Source organism: Papaver somniferum, chromosome 7 (assembly GCF_003573695.1).
Source record: "Papaver somniferum cultivar HN1 chromosome 7, ASM357369v1, whole genome shotgun sequence".
NCBI classification, from domain to species: domain Eukaryota; kingdom Viridiplantae; phylum Streptophyta; class Magnoliopsida; order Ranunculales; family Papaveraceae; genus Papaver; species Papaver somniferum.
Window position 1 is genome coordinate 169694059 of NC_039364.1, and position 21148 is coordinate 169715206.

The 21148-nt window shown below is 40.1% G+C and overlaps 1 pseudogene; it reads right to left on the reverse strand.

Annotated features, from left to right (window-relative positions):
- Window positions 1-1133: 1133 nt before the first annotated feature.
- LOC113300728 lies at window positions 1134-1233 on the reverse strand (annotated as a pseudogene).
- Between the last annotated feature and the right edge of the window lie 19915 nt (window positions 1234-21148).

Below are 21148 nucleotides of genomic sequence, written 5' to 3' on the forward strand. Positions count from 1 at the left end.
ATGGTACGGGAGGTAAGTTTTTTCGAAACACCCGCGAATCCCCTGTCAGCGGGTTTAATGTATTCCTTAAGGTGAATATATGCTGAGGACTTGAATACGGTTGCTTTTAATTCCTAGTAAAGGGCAAGGACTGACCATACAAGATAAGGTTTCGGATTTCATCACCGTTCTCTTCTTTCCCGCCTTAGGAACACGAAACCAAACGCAAACCTAAGCCTAAAATTTTGACTATAACGAGACCTATAGGGTAACGAGCTTAATAGGAAAGTCGTTCGAAGAATATTGGTTACTCTTTTGAGCATACTTCAAAGTTCTTGACGGTTTCTGTGAGTTGAATGCGTGACTGCGCCGCCTTGTAACCGGTGAGGCCTTGGGTATCAAAGCTCCACTGAGCTTCCCTCGCCTTGATTCAACTTACTTTGACTCGGATTGATTCCAGAGGGGTTTGCTCAGATTGTAACGAGTTCCTTTTCGAAAGAATAGAATCTGGTCTAGTGACAATCTAAGTGGAGCCATCATGCTTTTTGTTTGCTATAAATTTAGGTTTGATTTGGTTGAGTCAGTCTTGTTTTGTGTTTGCATAGAATTCCCTTCCTTATTATGTTGCATGCCTGAACGTAAGAGAGACTCCCTAGGTAGATTTGTTAAAGAGAAACCTAGTAGTTCTAAGCGTCTTGATTACCTCAATTTAGAGAGTCCGATTCGTGAAGACTCCGTTTTTGAACGTCCGTTTGAAGAGAAAATCCCTGATAGTCCAATAGCGCCAGAAATGGCAACTTTGAAAGCCTTGTTGAATCCTACTAGGACTACTCGTCCCTCGTGTATCAAGTTACCTGAAACTGAAGCAAATTATGAACTTAAGCCTGGAACCTTACAGTTGCTCCCAATCTTTTTAGAAAAAGAAAATGAAAACCCCTATTTCCATGTTAGGGACTTTGAGGAAATCTGTAGTACCCTGAAAATTAGAAACCTTGATGATGATGCTTTAAAACTCAGGTTATTCCCCTTTTCCTTAAAATATAAAGCCAAGTCGTGGTTGTATAGTTTGGCTTCCGAATCAATTGAAACCTATGAACAACTTACATCCGCCTTTTTGAACAAGTTTTTCCCTAGGCACAAAACCTCGTCTATTAGGACGCAAATCTGCACGTTTACACAACAAGAGGGAGAATCTTTGTATAGGTATTTGGAAAGGTTCAATGATTTATTATCCCAATGTCCTCATCATGGTTTAGAAAAGGTTAGGTTAGTTCAGATCCTTTATGAGGGTTTAGATTATCCCACCACAACTACAGTAGAGTCCATGTGTACAGGTGGGTTTGAAAACCAAACAGTTGATAATGCGATGACATACTTGCATGAAATCGCCGAAAAGACCCAACAATGGGAAAGTAATAGGGTACCCAGAAAACAATTCTTCTAGGCAGAGGAAACGTTAATAGGGTAGAAAAAAGCTACGAATCAGATGCCAAAATCGCTGATATAGCAAAAAGGTTAGAAGCTTTAGAAGTGGGTCATACTAGTGGTAGAATAGAGCCTTTTTGGGAAGGCAATACTGTTGAAGAGCAAGCCAATGCTCTCTATAATAACACTAGGTTTGATAACCTTCAGAATTTTGACCCATATTCAGAAACCTATAATCCTGGCTGGAGAAACCATCCCAACCTTTCATGGTCTAAGGGCCAGAATCAAGGTCAGTCTAGTAACTCTCAAGCTCCCCCAGGTTTTGGCTATACTAAGAATCCTTCAGCCCCGGCACAGTTTCAGAACCCTCCGGATAAGAATATTATGAGTTTAGAAGAGTCTCTTGCTTTGTTAACTCGTAACACTATGCAGTTTCAGCAATCTGTTGCTCAAGGTATAGAAGAAAATAAGAGAATAGGTCAGGCTAACTCTCAGGCTATTTCCGAGTTGAAAACCCAGGTTAGTCATATAAATGAGTCTTTAAGAGAAAGAGGTAAGTTTCCTAGTCAAACTCAACCCAACCCTAGAGGATCTCATGAAGTAGGTGCCAACCATCGAATCAGTTGAATGCTATTAGAACCCTCAGGAGTGGTGGTAGAGTAGTAGACAATCAGGTAAACATGCCCGATAGTGAACATACTGTAGTTCCCCTCAGGATCTCATCCCTCAGGACCGCTAACTGAGGGGACTGATAAAATTTCCAATGATGCTGACTCGGTTCCTGAGAGGTCTGATCTGTGCCTAGAGCCCCATTTCCCCAGCTATTAGCATCAACAAAGAAGGAATCGAACTTTAATGACATATTGGAGGTTTTTAAGCAAGTTACCATAAACCTTCCTTTATTAGATGCAATTAGGCAAATTCCTGCTTATGCCAAGTTCCTTAAGGATATGTGTACGCGAAAGCGAAAACTTAGCGTCCATAAGAAAGCCTTTTTAGCTAGTCATGTAAGTTCAATCATTCAGAACACTACCACTCCAAAGTACAAAGACCCAGGTTCCCCAACCATTGCTTGCACAATAGGTAAACACCGGGTAGAAAGAGCTTTACTTGACTTAGGAGCCAGTGTGAACTTACTGCCGTACCATGTGTACTTACAGCTAGGTCTTGGTGAAATGAAACCTACTCAGATAACACTGCAGTTAGCTGATAGGTCTGTCAAAATTCCTCGAGGAGTTATCGAGGATGTTCTTATTGAGGTCGACAAGTTTATTTATCCAGTGGATTTCGTGGTCCTAGATACCCAACCTGTCCCTGACCCAGAGAACCAGATACCTGTGATTTTAGGTCGCCCATTCTTAGCTACGTCTAATGCGATCATAAACTGTCGAAATGGTGTGATGAATTTATTTTGGTAATATGACTATCGAAATGAACATTTTTAATGTCAGTAAGCTACCTTATGAGCTAGATGACACATGTGTTGAAGAAGTGAATATGATAGAATCCTTAGTTCAGGAGTCATTACCAAACATCTTGTCGAAGACCCACTAGAGAGTTGTCTATCCCATTTTGGTTTAGATTTCGACGATGATAGTGCCATTGAACAAGTGAATGCTCTATTAGATTCTACCCCTGTGTTAGACACTGATAGATGGAAAGCTAGGTTCGAACCATTACCAGCTTCTGAGACTACCTCAGTTCCTTCCTTAGAAGAGCCCCCTAAGTTGGACCTCAAACCACTACCAGATAACCTGAAGTATGTGTTCTTAGGCCCATCTGAGACTTTACCTGTGATTATTGCTGCCGACTTGGATAGTGATCAGGAAAGTAGGCTAGTAAAAGTACTTCAAGATAATAAGGAAGCTTTAGGGTGGTCTATAGCAGACATTAAGGGTATTAGTCCTACCGTTTGTATGCATCAGATTCATTTAGAGGAAGACTCCAAACCGTCTAGGGAGATGCAACGTCGACTGAACCCTAACATGAAAGAAGTAGTTCGAAAAGAGGTGCTTAAGTTGTTAGATGCGGGTATTATCTACCCAATTTCAGACAGTAAGTGGGTCAGCCCCGTTCAGGTTGTTCCCAAGAAATCAGGTATCACTGTAGTCCAGAATGAGGATAATGAGTTAATCCCAACCCGAGTGACCACGGGATGGCGTGTCTGTATCGACTATAGGAAATTGAACAAGGTCACAAGGAAGGATCACTTTCCCCTTCCTTTTATCGACCAAATGCTAGAGAGATTAGCTGGATATAGTTTCTATTGCTTTTTAGATGGCTTTTCCGGATATAATCAGATCGTTTTTCCCCAGAAGACCAAGAAAAACCACTTTTACCTGTCCCTTTGGTACTTTCGCGTATAGACGCATGCCTTTCGGGCTGTGTAATGCCCCTGCGACTTTTCAGCGTTGTATGATGAGCATATTTTCTGATATGGTAGAACGGTTTTTAGAGGTCTTTATGGATGATTTTTCAGTGTTTGGTTCATCTTTTGATGAGTGCTTGCATCATTTGACATTAGTGTTGACTAGGTGTAAGGAAAAGAATTTAGTGCTTAATTGGGAAAAATGCCATTTCATGGTTAAATCAGGAATTGTTTTAGGGCACATCATTTCTTCAAAGGGTATAGAGGTAGACAAAGCCAAAGTTGACCTTATTAAGACTTTACAGGTCCCAAAAACCGTAAAAGACATTAGGTCATTCCTAGGGCATGCAGGTTTTTACCGTCGATTCATTAAGGATTTTAGCTTGATTTCTAGACCTCTTTGCAATTTGCTTGCAAAAGATGTTAAGTTTGTCTTTGATGATGCTTGTTTAGAGGCTTTTGAGAAGCTTAAAAATTTACTCACTACCGCTCCCATAGTCCAGGCACCCAACTGGAACCTACCCTTTGAGATTATGTGTGATGCTTCAGATTATGCTATAGGCGTTGTGTTAGGTCAACGAGTAGACAAATTACTTCATGTGATTTACTATGCTAGCAAAACTCTGAATGATGCCCAATTGAACTATACAACTACCGAGAAGGAACTGTTAGCCATCGTGTTTGCCTTGGATAAGTTTAGATCCTACCTTTTAGGTTCTAAGATCGTAATATATACTGATCATGCTGCTTTGAAATACCTTTTGTCTAAGAAGGACACCAAACCTAGACTGATTAGGTGGATCCTATTGTTACAAGAATTTTCTCCAGACATTAGAGACAAAAAGGGTGCTGAAAATGTAGTAGCAGACCACTTATCCAGGTTAGTTGTTAGTTCCCCTAGTGATGCCCTTCCTATAAGGGATAGCTTTCCTGATGAACAATTGTTCTCTGTTTCCCAATCACCTTGGTATGCAAATATAGTGAATTATCTTGTTACTGGCCGTACCCCTCAACATTGGGGTAAACAAGATCGTTCTAGGTTTTTAGCCGAGGTTAAGCATTTCTTTTGGGACGATCCTTATTTGTTTAAGTATTGTCCCGACCAGATTATTAGGAGATGTGTACCTGAGAGTGACCAGTCCAGTATTCTCTCCTTTTGTCATGAACATGCTTGTGGGGTCATTTTAGTGCTAAGAAGACTGCTGCTAAGATATTGCAGTGTGGATTTTACTGGCCTTCATTGTTTAAAGACTCCCATAGTCACGTGTTTTTGTGATCGTTGCCAGAGGTTAGGAACCATTTCCCGTAATATGATGCCTTTGAACCCTATTTTAGTGATTGAGGTCTTTGATGTGGGGCATTGATTTTATGGGTCCATTTCCTATTCTTTAGGTATCTTTACATACTTGTCGCTGTAGACTATGTGTCTAAGTGGGTTGAGGCGGTTCCGTGTAAAACAAATGACCATAGGGTCGTAGTTCAGTTTTTGAAAGAGAATATACTTACACGTTTTGGTACACCGCGAGCCATAATTAGTGATGGAGGTTCACACTTTTGTAATAGACCGTTTGCTCTTTTAATGAAACAATATGGTATTACCCATAAAGTAGCTACCCCATATCACCCTCAGACTAGTGGTCAGGTAGAGGTATCCAATAGGGAAATTAAGCGTATATTAGAAAAAACAGTTAATCCCAATAGGAAAGACTGGTCGTCGAGGCTTACTGATGCCTTATGGGCTTACCGTACTGCGTTTAAGACACTCATTGGAATGTCCCCTTATCATCTAGTATTTGGCAAGGCATGCCACCTACCTGTCGAGTTAGAGCATAGGGCCTATTGGGCTGTTAAGAGCTTAAACTTTTCACTTGACAAGGCAGGAGTTCATAGAAAGCTCCAGCTCAATGAGTTGGATGAGATTCGTAGAGATGCATACGATAGTGCTAAGGAGTATAAGAACAAAATGAAACTTTTGCATGATAAGAATATTTTACGAAAGTCATTTTCTCCAGGTCAAAAAGTTCTTTGGTATGACACTCGTTTTCATATATTCCCCGGGAAGTTCCGCTCTCGGTGGACCGGTCCTTTTGTGGTCCGTACTGTTTTTCCTCATGGCGCTACTGAGATTGAGACACCAGATGGTAGTAGTTCTTTAAAGGTTAACGGTCAGCGATTGAAGCCCTTTTTAGAGCCTTTTCCTACAGGTGATGTTGAGGAGGTCCCTCTGGAGGACCCTGTTTACCTTGATTGACCATCAAGGCGGTTTGTATGTTGTATGTTATTTTTGTAGGTTTTTGGTTACACTTCACCCAGGTACTATCTTTCCAACTTCTCTCTTTACAAATTCCTCATGTTATTTATACTTTATTGTGCTTTCACTAGAAACATTGAGGACAATGTTAGATTTAGGTTTGGGGGTGGGGATGAAACATTTTGTTATTTTTTTCGTTTTAGTTGCAATAAATAAACTCCAGAGCCTAGAAATTTATGTTTATTAAGGATGACACTAACCAATCTAAGTGGATGGAAGCATTTTGGTTATAGGAGTTGAGGAACCAATCTGATTAGATGGCAACATCTAGAAGAGTCTATTCATAAAAGCACAGAGCTCAGGTGTTAGAAATAACATGATAGTTTCACCATATCTCGTTGAGTCCTTTTCACTTTTATTTTTATTTTATTTTGTTTTTAAACTATGTTTCTCTAAGTGATAGGTGGGACCCACGATTCAAGTTGTTACCAATGCTAGGGCGAATTAGAGTGATTGAGATACCATGAAAGAGAAAGAAAAAAAAAGTTGAAAAAGAAAAAAAAAGAAGAAAAAAAATGAGATGAAAAAAAAAAATGAGACCAGACCATTTGACCAAAAGGAATAAATTCAATAAAGTCGACCACTGGTACCCTTGTATATGCTAGTTGTGTTGACCTAGAGTTAGGTTATCGACCACTGGTTCCCTTGTATATGCCAGTGTGTTGATATTAGTCAGACTAGTATCTCAATCCATTAGGATAGGTTCATTTTGGCGGAGGCCTTCAGACAGATATGGGAAACGCCGTTCACTTAGTAAACATCAAAACCATCTATGTTTTTCTATATCCATCTTCTTGATCTATCCATGTGATTAGTTTTGACTCCGAATATGATGTCCATAGTGCACCTATCTGAGTAGAGCTCTGTCACTTTATATGAATTTTAGTATGCTTGAGTGCAAACTCGTGTACAACAATTGGAATTTCGTATCATGGTACTTCCTCCTGTAGTCAATAAGTATGCCAACCAAGGAGATTCTTTAGTGCCTTCCAAGGTTCTGCGTAGATAGTTAAGGTCTGGAGTATAAAGGTTTTGTGGGTATATCTCTAGTAAGCCATCCCGAGACTATAACTCGGCCACTAGGGACACCTAGGGGTTTAAAGGCTTATTGCATACACTAAATGCAATCGACGATGCCTGAGACAGTGAGTTAGGATTTTATTTTGTAGTTTTGATTTGCTCGAGGACTAACAAATAATAAGTTTGGGGGTATTTGATAGACGCATTTATGTGTCTATTTTCATCTCTATTGTGTATATTGTTAGTACCCATTTTTGTACTTATTTCGGTATTTTATCTCTTTGTAGGTGTTTTTGGAGAAATAAGCTTTTGCGGCGAAATTGGCTCGAAAAGTTGTTAAAGGCACCTGGGAGGACATTTGCTATTCGGACTCTCGCTTTGGATAAGGGGTAACCCATTTCGGGCATTTGCTAAAGGGACACCAGAACTAGATAGGGGGAGGTCTTCTTCTTCAAAATTCAAATGCAAAAAAAAAATTGGCGGGAAACTATGTGCAGCGTCTGCAGATTTTGGACTCGATTTTTGGAGCTGTTTCAGGGAGATTCAACACCGGAAATTGATTGGGCTGGACTTGATATGACTTAACAAGTTCATTAGTAGCAATTGGACCGATCGAATTGGGCTGGAATTGCCGGAAAAAGGAAACAGAGCAAATAAGGAAACACGTCCCTGTCGAGTTTGTTTTTGGACATTAAGAGAGATTAAAGGCAAGAAATTCATTCCAAAGATACATATTCTATCTAAGGAAGAGTTTGATATAATTGGGAGAGATCAGAAACGCGTGAAACGAATTAGGGAAGAGATGATTGCCGTGACTGCCAAGGAAGGAAAGAAGATATTTCGAAGCGATTTGGGAAAGATTCAATGACCCTTTTGTGGATAAATAGGATGCTTAGGTCCCCTAGAAGGAGGACGAAGAGTTTGGAGTAGTTTAGAGCACTCAGGAGGCGAGAATCAGAGTTGCAGGAAGTTACGTGTTTCTGCTGCTGCTGAAGAACAAACGTTGCAAGGAAGAACAACGTCTCAAATTCGCAACATCACTTCTCTGTAACAGCTGAACTGTCCGCCACCTTTTTTTTCACTGTAATAATTGAACAGTGCCTTTGCATCAGTTATTTCTGTTGTAATTTTTATGTTTTATTGTTTCACCTCTTGTAAACACTTTTTGAGCTATAAACATATATTTTGAGCAAGTGATTAATATGAGGAGCTAAACCCCATTGCTGAGGCGATAGAGGAAGCTATTTTTCCAACAAGAAGTGGTATATTCTATTTTTATTTATTTGCAATTATTTTATGATTATTTTCCTTGGTTGAAAATTGTTTGAATGATCCTTGTTAAGCAATTGTGATTTGTTTTGATAGAACATACTTGGACCTAGGTTTTTGATGTTCTATGCTTTGGATTTACACTTGTTATTTTGAGAATCTACTAGTTGCAATAAGTTAGAATCAACTTGAACGAGAAAATTGCATAAATATAAATATCGGGATTAAATCACTTTGAACTTTGAAAATAGTGGAATCTTAGCCTCAGTGTTCTTTTAATACTGATATCATCTTTGATTGAGTTTGTGACAATTTTTAGTTTGTTTTCTATTTTAGTTTTAGAATTTAAGTCTATATTTTATCCTTCGCAAGTCTGAGAATCGAACCACTTTTACCACTATCTCAAAACCACATCACTTCTTCGCTTCCCTCCCTAAGAGCAACCCCATCTCCTTCACTTTGTGACCGAAGCAAGTCTAGAACGACCATTTCTTGGTTTAGGCCAGAATTGTATAGATTGATCTCTCGAATCAGAAAGCACTCCCGTGCAGTGCATTTGTTTAGGGTTTAGATTCGTTTCTCATCCACACATACACCTAAATTTACCAAAACCAGCAGAAACATTTTTCACCCATAAAAAATTGGCGACCACAGTGAGAGATTAATCTCTCGGTTGTGAAGTCAATTTCTTCAAAATCCAATTCAATTTTACCAATTTCAGAAATGGAGGATCTTAGGTCTGGATCAGCAACCAATCCCGACGGAACCAGTACCGACAACACTCTCGGCGTTGATATCCTGATTAGTGGTGTTACCATGCAGCCTGTCAATACGATCATTGTATCTCGTGGAATTACGTCCTCTACCACCAGCACCAGCGGAGCAGGAGATATTCCTTTGGGCGTGACACCTCCTATCACCAGAGCCAGAGCAGCTGCAAACCCCGGCATCTCTTCGAGTGTAACGCCTCCAACCGTCACCAGAGCAACTGCCACTCCTCCGTCAGGACGAGGGGCTGGAGGAGCCAGAGGAGGACAACCCCCTATTACCATGGTGGATTTGATGGAGATACAAGAAGTTCTCACTAGGGCACAAACCGACATGGCCGCAACTCAGAAAGAGGTACTTCAGCGGCGCAGGCCTACATGGACGAAGAAGCTCGTGTTGCTCGAACGTCCAAGAGAAAGGGACCATCCATCTAACTTCATCACACGTGAAGACCTGAAGCGACTCCTCCAAAGCCATGGCAAAGGGAATATGATGGATATGCACCAGCATCAACCTCCGTACCCTCAAGACGTGCAGGAGATTCACACGAAGAATATGGACCTGATCAAAGAAACAATAAATGACATGCTCGATCGCCTCATCAAGATGACATCTGATATGAGCGGTTCTCCTGTCATGGAGATTTCTACACTGGAGACTGATCCTCGCAACGATCCTCCTCAAGTCAATAGTTTCACTATGAACCAGAGGCCGGTGGATCAGGAAGGGCTTCTCTAGTGGAAAGTTTATGCAAACTTTTACACCTCTTAAAAAAATCAGCGGGCTGAGACATTTGCTGCAATCAACAAGATATCCCTGGATGTGCGTTTAACTCCTTTGCGTATAGAAGCCTCAAAAAACACGAGAGATGTCTGTGAATAATGTCACATTTACAGAAGACGACATGATGGTGGAGGAAGGTCACAACCGGGCCCTACACGTTACTGCACGCATCAAGGATTCAGAGTTCAAGAGGGCCCTCATCGACACGGGAGCGTCTTCGAATGTGATTACTCTCAAGACACTCAGGACTGCCTACGTTCGCCCAAGCAAGATCGTGCGACAGCCTACCACGAAGACATACTTTGAAGGAAACCAAACCAACAGTACGGAGTAGAATTGTTTGAACCAAGAGAAGCTCCGCGGGAAGAATCAGACAAAGTTCATTGCATCCCACTCCCCACGTGGGCGTCAAATCCAGGAGGAGGACCGACTTGCATCATTGAGGGCTAAGCCCCACGATGCATCTTTGCTGACAAGGCGTTATTCTTCATCCGTGAAGCCACAACCCACGCTTACACTAAGAGGGAACCAAATTTTGTGGCAAGACGTGACCAGAGAGGAAAATCCGTGTACCGACGCCGCTGTTAGCAATTAGCAGGGGAGACTGTTACCCAGTCTCTCCGCCCAACGAAATGCTACAAGACGGGCCACAAGAAGAAGTGCTAGACGCTCCACGACAGCTGCAAGATGACACCAACTCCACCACTGATGAGCTCGAAGTCGTTAACATCGGGAATGAGGAATCTCCTAGGCCTATCTCCATCAGCTCAACCTTGTGTACGGATGAACGCATGAAGCTCATGGAACTTCTCAAAGAATACCAAGACATATTCGCCTATGAAAAAATGCCCGGTTTAGATGAAAATTTGGTCACCCATTATCTGCATATCATACCTGGGTCCAAGACGGTCAAACAATCCCCGAGGCAGTTCAGGCAGGTAGAAGAGCAAGTCAAGACTGAGATTTAGAAGTTGCTAGCTGCTGGCTTCATCAAACCCATTCATTATCCAACCTGGTTGGCTAATGTGGTTCCGGTAAAAAGGAAAAATCAGGTGTTGCGTGGATTTTAGAGACTTGAACAGTGCCCCAAAGATGATTTTCCTCTACCTAACATCGACATGTTAGTGGATGCCACCAACGGACACGGCGTGTTCTCCTTCATGGATGGATATAGCGGCTACAATCAGATAAGGATGTACGAGCATGACGCGAGTAAGACAACTTTTCGAACTCCTCTCGGAATTTTTTATTATACTGTAATGCCATTTGGTTAATCCGGTGTAACGTATCAACGCGCTATGACGACAATCTTCCACGACATAATGTATAAGAAAGTTGAGGACTACGTGGATGATATAGTAGTCAAATCAAAATCTCGGGCGGCCCACTCAGGAGTCCTACGACAAGTGTTCGAAAAGTGCCAAATTGAAGATGAACCCTTTGAAATGCGCTTTCGGTGTTTCATCAGGAAAATTTCTGGATTCCAGGTGACTGCTGGGGGGGTCAAGGTGGACCCATCCAAGACCCAAGATATCCTCACGATGCCGCCTCCATGAACGGTGAATGATCTACAAAGCTTCATGGTCAAGGTGAACTACATTCGACGTTTTATACCTGGTTTAGCCCAGCTCGTTGCTTCATTCACCCGTTGCTGAAGAAAGAAGCAAGCTTCGTATGGACCACACTACAACAGGAAGCGTTTCGGAAGATTCAACGGATATTGTCATCTCCAAATCATCATAAAGAGTTCGCCTATTATGTTAGCCCGGACGAGAGCGAGCCCGGGACATCTTCAGCTCTACTGGAGCCGACACCTCAAGGGAGCAGCCTCAAGAAGATAGCGATGTCCGCATCATCATGTCGAGAAAGAATCCGCAGCTTCGGCGAATCACTCTGTCAGACTTAAGAGGAATGCTTCAGCGAAACAACGAACATCCAAATGATTATGTCAAGAGGTCCCGAATTCAGGCACTGGAGGATACCGATCCAAATGTGACTTAACAACAAGTGGTGCAATTGTGCATCAATAGGATGGTACCTGTCTATCGTGCTTTGCCGAAGAACCTGCGCTTTCAGACATCCTCTGAACTCCGTGAAGCTGCTAAACGCTTAGTTGCGACAGCACCTACCCTGCTAGAAGAACAAGCCTGCCAGTAATGAAGAGCCTCATGATGTTCGCGGAAGCATACATCTCACCAACATGCAATACAACCTTCAGCCTTCTGTAAGCAGTTCCACTGAAGCAGCAAGAAGAAAACCACCGAGATACAACATCATGCGCGTCCAAGATCTCCAACTCCAGTACCACATGCACGACTTCCACAATGATGAAACAACGTCCAAGATATTCCATGTATGGCTTGACGGCAGAAACATCAATAAGAGACGCTTTCAGAATTTCGTCTACCGTAGAAGAAGTAGTTGCGTTACCAAAGGAGATTGCACCTGGGACTTAAGAGGTACATACAAATTCTCCATGTCAAGAGCTTCATCATATTTGCATAACCTATTAGTTAAGTCATTCGCATGAAAGAACTTCCCTACTCCTCAAAGACACGATCCAAAGATGATAATGGCAAAAGAGTATGACTGGGGACTGCTTAACACTGCCCATCTCAAAGATGGTGAATTTAAAGAAATGCAAGCACGCTATCATTCCAAGATGTCCAAAGACGAGGATATACTCAAGAGAGCAGACGTATTGTCAAAGGCCAGTGATATTCCTGGACGTCTATGAAACGCAACGCAGACGTAAAGACGCTTCATGAACACAGCGTGACAACATCTATAAATCGAAGGCTCAGTGGATACTCGTGGGCAGGGGATTGTGTCCCTCTTTTCCATTCCATGAGGCAGCATCGAGGAAGTTATCGGTTCCATCATTAGCTTCTCCTTCTAATGACAAGACAAGCACTACCACTATATGAAGACTGCCAATACCGAGCTTCACCATAACCACTACGGACAGAGTCAAGGAATTCTTAAACACAAGAGAGGTTGTCAATAAATAAGCATGTAATTCGCAAGGGGAAGTCAAACTGAAGCAGAAGCCGCCTCAACGCTCTCTCCAGCAGAAGCTGCTTCAACGCTCCAGAAGAAGCCGCTTCAACGCTCTCTCCTGAAGAAGCTTGCTTCAACGCTCGCTCTAGAAGAAGCCTCTTCAACACTTGCTCTAGGAGAAGCCACTTCAACGCTCTCTCCTGAAGAATCCTCTTCAACACTTGCTCTAGGAGAAGCTGCTTCAACGCTCTCTCATGAAGAGGCTTGCTCCAACGCTCTCTTCAGGAGCCGCCTCGACGTTCGCTTCAGAAGCTGCTTCAAACGCTCTCTCCAGGAGTCGCCTTGATGATCGCTTGCTCCAACACTCTCTTCAGGAGACGCCTTGACGTTCGCTTCAGAAGCTGCTTCAACACGCTTTACGGAAGCTACTTCAACGTTCTTTTTGGGAGATGCTTCAACATCTTTTTCAGAAATTGCATCAGCATCCTTTTTAAGGATATTCCTCATGATAGGGATCGTCCACATTAGAGTCGAGGATTATGACATAAACCGACATCATGCTTGGGGAACGCTTACCTGGACGCCTCTTGAACGTGACATGTTCCAAGGACAAGATGACCCATCTCTCTTGGTAACATCCAACTTTGTCTCATAAGTTTTATATTTATTTGTCACCATCTCATGCCTACCCCACAATAATGCAACCATTATGTGCTAGGCAGGGGACTTAATGTTGATGGTGGATTTTAGTTCAGGGCTAAAATTGTAAAGCCAAATCTAATGCGCCTGACATCCTGCAAAGGTAAAGCCGTTTGATAAGTGATGAGTACCTCTTCGCTTTATTCGAAGCAATATAATAAATATACAAAATTCACCCAGAATGGTGCATGTAGCAACCATCCCAAATATTCTGTGAATTTATAGCATTATCAATTAATGCATGAGTTGCCTTGTATTTCCTGTGTTGTTCTCAGCAGAACTCTTATTATTGGCGCGACATGACGACTGAGTGCTTACTCTCAGCAGAGTAACACGAATCTCCAAGTGTCAATAATGAGGCATGCACGAAATACCCGTACATGCCCTACCATTCTCTGACAAAGAGAATCTCGTATCATCATGCTTGTATTAGACTGATCGAGCATGTTTAATCCCTTAAGGGAAATCTGGACTGTCCATATCAGTCTCAGAAACGATCACGGCCACGCAGGTTGACCGCATGATTTAGGAAGCATATACGAGCGCTAACAGGAGCAGGCTATCACCGTGATGACCACTGAGAGGGCCTATTTATGGCCTATCCGGTCGAACGTTACACTTTATTTCATAGCATGCCAAAACACCAGCCCCAAAATAGGGTGGCCGCGCTGCTTTGGAAGAAGCTCGAATGAGCAAGACTGCTTAAGACAGTCTCAAAATGATCGTGATTATCCAAATTCACTAGCCTAATTGGACGGCTTAGGTCGCACCACGAAAGATGGAGGAGGCGCTATCACACACATTAGCGGGCCCACTCTGTTCCTACCTGATCGGTTTGCTCACGACGTGGTCATGCATCCACGATCGCATTCCCAAAACATGGTTGGTGTGATGCTTCACGAGGGTCACGAAAGTTCCACTAATGTCTTAAAACAATCACAACCATCCAACTTTGCCAGCATGTTTGGATGGATTAGACTGCGCCTAAGACCATTAGAGAAGTGCACACACGTTCACTGTTAGCCTAACGTGGGCCCCACACGATCGGTTCCTCCAAAAGAGGAGCATAACTTGTCAAACCGTTTGGCCAAAATCGTGTGTACGTGTTGTTTTCAAAACCCTAATTAGGGTTTGCGGCGCTGCATAACTGTCGTAGTTCGATCACGACCATCCATCTTCGCAAGCTTGGATGGAGGGTGTAGATACAGACTTAAAAGGTCCCAAGCATTTCAACATGATCATTGTGGGCCCACCTTTGGGTAGATCTGGTCGGCCTAGGCATACTAGGACTCGACGACCTCGAAACGCACGCCCAAAAGTTGTGTGCCGAGCAGCTTCCAAATCCTTTGCGGCAATGGATTTCTGCCGCAAACCGATCACGACCATTCACCTTTGTCGATCAAATTGAGTGGCCTAGATCGCACCTCCATGAGACAAAGGGGAATGGGCATATACACCGGCAGGCCATCTACACGCATGCCTGGTCGGCCCCACCAAGACTTTCACCCAAGCCTGGATTCGGTCAAGCATAGGAGTGATGCTCGCGCACCTCTTAAAACCCTAAAATCCATCAATGGTCGCAGATGAGGGTCTTAAACCATCTCATTCGTCTAACTTCGCTAGCTTGGTTGGACAACCTAGGTCGAAAGCTAGACGACCAGTGAGGCATCCCGATGATCACCGTCCACCCCTCTTCCACTAGGAGTGATCGTCCAGGAGATAGCTCGCCCATGCAGCCTCCAAACGATCACTCGAAGATGGTTGGAAGTGATGCTATTTTAAGACGCTTGGTCCGCAACTTATTTGGTCAGGCTTTAAAACATCGATGTTTCATACATGCTGATTGTCTGCGATACATTACATGCATTGAGCATACACGATATTTCATAAATATCAAATCCTTAGTTATTTTAGCATCACATGCTACTTCCTACAGTGGATCCCACGATCTACTCATTCGAGACATCAAACATGTCACAAACTGGGGGATACTTACTGGGGTATTGGTCTGGCGGTTTACAGCATGCAGCGTGCAACGCGCCATTACAAGAACGTGTTAAGAGGCATGGACGGTTAGCGATGATGGAAGAAGTGGGCAAATACGTGATCGTGTGACAATTACTTACACGACCCCACTACTCCATCACTCAACCTCCTTCACTTCCTACGAGATGAGGGCTTGCGCTTAATGACTTGTATAAATAGGTCCTTCACCTATTTTCCAAACACACGAAAAAAGACACAGAAAAACCAAGTGTTGTCACGGTATCCAGAAAACACCGAACTGATTGCTTTCATTATGCATGCCAGTTCATCATTCTGATACAAGTCATAAACAGCCAACACCTTCACAATCTCAACACCTTCTTCGCTTCCCTCCCTAAGATTAACCCCATCTCCTTCACTTTGTGACCGAAGCAAGTCTGGAACGACCATTTCTTGGTTTAGGCCAGAATTGTATAGATTGATCTATCGAATCAGAAAGCACTCCCGTGCAGTGCATTTGTTTAGGGTTTAGATTCGTTTCTCATCCACACACACCCAAATTTACCAAAACCAGCAGAAACAGTTTTCACCCATAAACAACCTCAATCTAAAATTTTCCACCTATAAGTCCTTTATCCGAAAGTGATTGTCTATGGACTGAGTCGAGACAATACAACTAATCGGTTCACACTTCGCGTAATCGTCTATGGATAGGAGATCGAGACAATACGACAACAAGATAACTTTTGTGATTGACTATGGATACAAGATCGAAACAATACAACAACGAAGTATGTTTACTTGATAATAGGTTCAGACTTAACCAAACAAAAGGGATTTCTATCAAGTAAATAGGAATTAACGTTTGTGTGTTTTACTTCTAATTTTAATAAAACAATTATAATTGCGGAAATAGAAAAGTAAAAGACACACCAAGATTTTGTTAACAAGGAAACCGCAAATGCAGAAAAACCCCGGGACCTTGTCCAGAATTGAATACTCTCAGGATTAATCCGCTATACAAAATATAAACCAACTTCGTATAGTTGAGACCAAGCAACTAAACCTATAGTTCACCTAGTTCCGTCTGTATCCATGCGCCTCCAACTTGCAGTAAGTCACGCACTTGGAACAATTCCTTTGGTTCATATTCCAAACAGTAAAGGAACAACAAATTTGTTCGGTAACAAATCTTTTCAACCAAGTGATATGAGTTCGACAAAAGGCTCTTTCGTTTATCCAAATAAACTCCTTTGTCAGGTCCTTAGATCTATCCAATAACAATTACCAAAATAATTGTCAAGATTTTACAATCAATACTTTTAATTACAAAGAAACATATTGAGGTCGATCTACTCAACGAATCAATCCAATCTATCACAAAGATAAACTAATTATAGTTGGATGCTCTTTACCCGAAACAAGTATTGTGCACACCAAAGATTATGAACCCAAATCAGAAATATTCTTCGTCTTCAAATCTTCTTAGATCTTAAATAAACACCTGCACACAATCAACTTGAATCTCTTGTGATCAATCACACACGGAACAGAGTCCGTTAACAATCACTACAAGAAAAGGTGGCTTTAGTGACAATAGTTTTGCGGCAAAGAAAATTTCGCCGCTAAAGCTTAGTTATCGTGACAAAACAAATTGTTGCCACTGTTGTTAGGTTTTCCATGACGGAACTCAGATTTTGCTACTCATAAGTTTTTAGTGACCATGTTTAGAGACAAAATAATGTTCAGTCACTGATAAGTTTTTAGTAATAATGTATTTGTGTCACTATTTAATTCTACTGTGACGATGCTAAAAAATCGACAATGAATCTTTTTAGTGATAATCTATAACTTTCGTTGCAAAAAAAAAAAATAATTTATATTGACCAAATTAATTCGTCACTAACTAATTTTATAGTAACGAAACTAAAAGTTTGACGCTATAATCATTTTTAGTGACCATCAACTTTTTTTGTTGACAATATTTATATAGTTAAAACGCCTAATCGTCACAAGAAAAAACATCTGTAGCGAAGTAAATTTTGTCTCTTTAGTCCTTTTTAGTGACACCATAATTTCACCGCAGTTCATGATTTATGTGATTACTAAAATGTTGTCACAAAGAATTCTTTTTGGTGACAAAAGATAAAATGATAAAAATAAGTTATTAGTAACAATATATTTTATCACCTAAAACATAATATCTAAGTATAACTTACAAAATTAGCAAAAATCAGTTTATTTGACGAAGTAAATTTTCATAAAGGAAAAAATTACAAGTTATTATTTGTCTACATCATATAGGGAAAAGAATGAAAAGAAACCAGCATAGATAGGGAAAAAAAAACTTTCTAACATAAAGAATATCGAAATTAAACCAGGTGAAGTCTGGTTGGAAACTTATCAGAAAAATTAAGATAGCATCGAAATCAAACATGGTGAAATTTTGTCCTAGCCAAGTTTCTATCACAAACATCATGACTTACCAAATTAAGATACAACATAATTCTTTATCTAATAGAAACTTGTCATGTTTTATACAAAATAAAGCAGGGTTTTTTTTAAAGCAAATATAAATTTATTTTTGGTTTTATATATATTAAAGTGGTAAAAACACTAGGATTTGTTTTTGTCCATGAATGCACTGAGGTTGGAGGAACTAGTATGATGTTGTAGTGAGGTTGGAAGAATTTAATCAAATTCAAGAAATTTGATATCTTTTATTTTTTTAATTTCCATGTTACAAGGGACTCGAACGGTTGAATGGCCAAATTCTTTTGAATGTAGGCAATTGCACCAATTTTTGATTACTAAAATAAGTATTTTGCGTATATATGCATGCAATATTATTTATATATTAGATTATCGCATTGTCATGTATACAATGACAAGATTTTTCCATTTCATTTTCATCCCGCTCAAAATATTTAAAGTTAATTGAAAAAACGAAATGTTTGTTTATTTCTTCTTTTCAGAAAATCAAACCCGATTTTCTTAAATCGAATCAGTATACACCATTTGATTTTTTGTCCTACTGCCAAAATTTTCTAAGAATTTCAAAACCTAATTTCCATTTGCTCTAACAAATTCTCATATGAGCATAGATAAATCAATCACATTAAGTATAATTAGTCATATTGAGCACGATTTAGTTATTTTTATATAATAGAGTAAAACAAAGTAAATTGAATTGAGTTTATGGATAATTAATCAAAACAAGTGTGATCTACTAATGTTGACGAAAAATTTGATATGATTGAAATCAATTAGATGGAATTAGCTGTCTAATCAGTTATATTAAGCATTATCTATCAATTTTAATGGAATTGAGTAAATTTTTTTAAATGGGTTGAGTTTATCAATAATCAATTAAGGTAAGTGTGGTCTACTGATGTTGACGGAAAATTCAGTAAATTGAAATCCCATGTATAAAAATTTTCCCTAGAAGAATATTTACTAACTTAGCCATATAGGTATCCCTAGTTAATGGTGAATCCCTAAGGACACTTGGTTCTACCATTTTTCTGGATTTGACTAATTAAGATCAATGAATTGATGCTATTAGGCTGGATGTTTAGCGTATAGCTCATTTATTAAGTATTTCTTCAATCTCAACTACATTACTCTCATTCTATGGTTAACTATTCCAAGTCATATGCAGTAAATTAAAAGATATGATAACCTATATGCAAAATTACTTTGAGAGTAAGAGATGAACCGTAGAGCTGCTGAAGGTCCCCTTTATAGATGGATGCATGTCAAGGCTTTATTTAAATCTCAATCTGAGTCGTTTCCATCGATGAAGAATTTATTACTTTGCCCATATATAATTTTCGAATTCAATTTCTTATTATTCAAATTTTTCTTTTACCGTTTAGAGTTATCTCGATCCCAAAAGATCAATAACAATTATTGGATTTCTTCTTATTATTTGGACTTGTTTTGATTTGTCGGATTCTTTATTATTATTTGGATTAATTTCCATTTTAAAAGTAATTCTCGGTCTTACAATTTCATTCGCATTCACATACATATATTGGGTTCACTGTGGAGAAAGTCGATAAAAGTTCATTGTGTTCATTCCCATAGGACAAGTTATTAAGATTTATATATTGAGTGTATGAAAAATTCATCCCCTTTTCAGATACTTAAATTTCATTGGATACGCTTAGTGATTTATATAAGGCGATTACAAGAGAAAATATGATTCATGATATCGCCTGATCTCTTAGAACCTCATGCTTCTTACACGTACACATACTTGATCCGTATGAGTACTGCAGAACAAATATACACCGCTCGATAAATTTCATAATCCGCATGACTACACCTTACACACAGATCCTCCGTCGATAACTTTTGTCGAAACCTTTTTTTCTTTTCTATCTCACTTTACTTTTCCTCTAGCTCGTCTCGCATCTTTTTATCCTCCTCTGGCTCCCATCTCTTTCTCCTTCTCCGGCTCTCCTTCCATCACTGTTATCAGACAAACAAAACAAAACCCATATTTTGTCAGTCCCTCAATATCACCGTTGTCTGTCTCTTAAATGTCGTCTGATTCTTCTCTCCAGCCATCAAATTGAAGGTCCGTCTTCACCGATCGACCAACTTCAAGCCCAATCGCGAACACAACTCATCCCCTGGTGATTCCCAGAGAACAAGGAGAGAAAGAAATTCATAAAACACATCATTTTAATCGCATCACCACGTTCTCAATGCCATCGATTTGGTGTAATCCCTAATCCTTTCAACTACTCAAATGAGAAGTAGAGGGAAAATTTTTAGTAGAGCAATACCAATAGCAAATCCTACATCTACAGATGTGGTAAGTTTTCTACAAAATTTGTCAGATCTATAGTTTTTACTCTGTATTATCTCTAATTAGGTTTTGATTTCTCTCTTTTGTCTCAATTTCTGTCGATTTCTTCGTTTCGGTTCTAATTAGGGTTTCGATTTCTAATTAGGTTGTTGATTTCTAAGAAGGTTTTGGATTTCTCCCTCAGGGTTTTTCATAGTACAGAAAATTCATCACTTCAATTTGATGGTTGGTGTTGTGCATTTGTTCAACTTTTCAATTTGTTTGCTTTCTTGGTTTTGTTATACTCATTTCGTGTATTTTTGTAATTCAGACATCAAAAAGTTGAAAGCTCCACCACCATCTTCAAAGTCGGCTAAATATGTTGGATTTGTAAAGATGTGGAGCAAAGTATAGCATAAGGAGAAAGTTAACTGTGTTGTTTGATTAATCTAGGTTTACTTTGTGAAAACTGCCCTAATTGTTTTCTAAGATTACAAGTTATATTGTTGCACAGGTAGGGATTTTCTTCTATTTTTATCCTTGGTTTTCAGTTACTCCAATAGTCTGTCAATGAAATAATTGATGGAATTTTTCTTCAATAACTTCGAGTATTGGGTACCTATGATTGCATCTAATTTGTAGCTGAGGTTTCTTTTAGCGAAAAAGAAAGAACATGAAAAATCCCTTCATTTTTATTTGTTTTTGTCGTAATTGTCGAAAGCAAAAGAAAATGAACAATTCC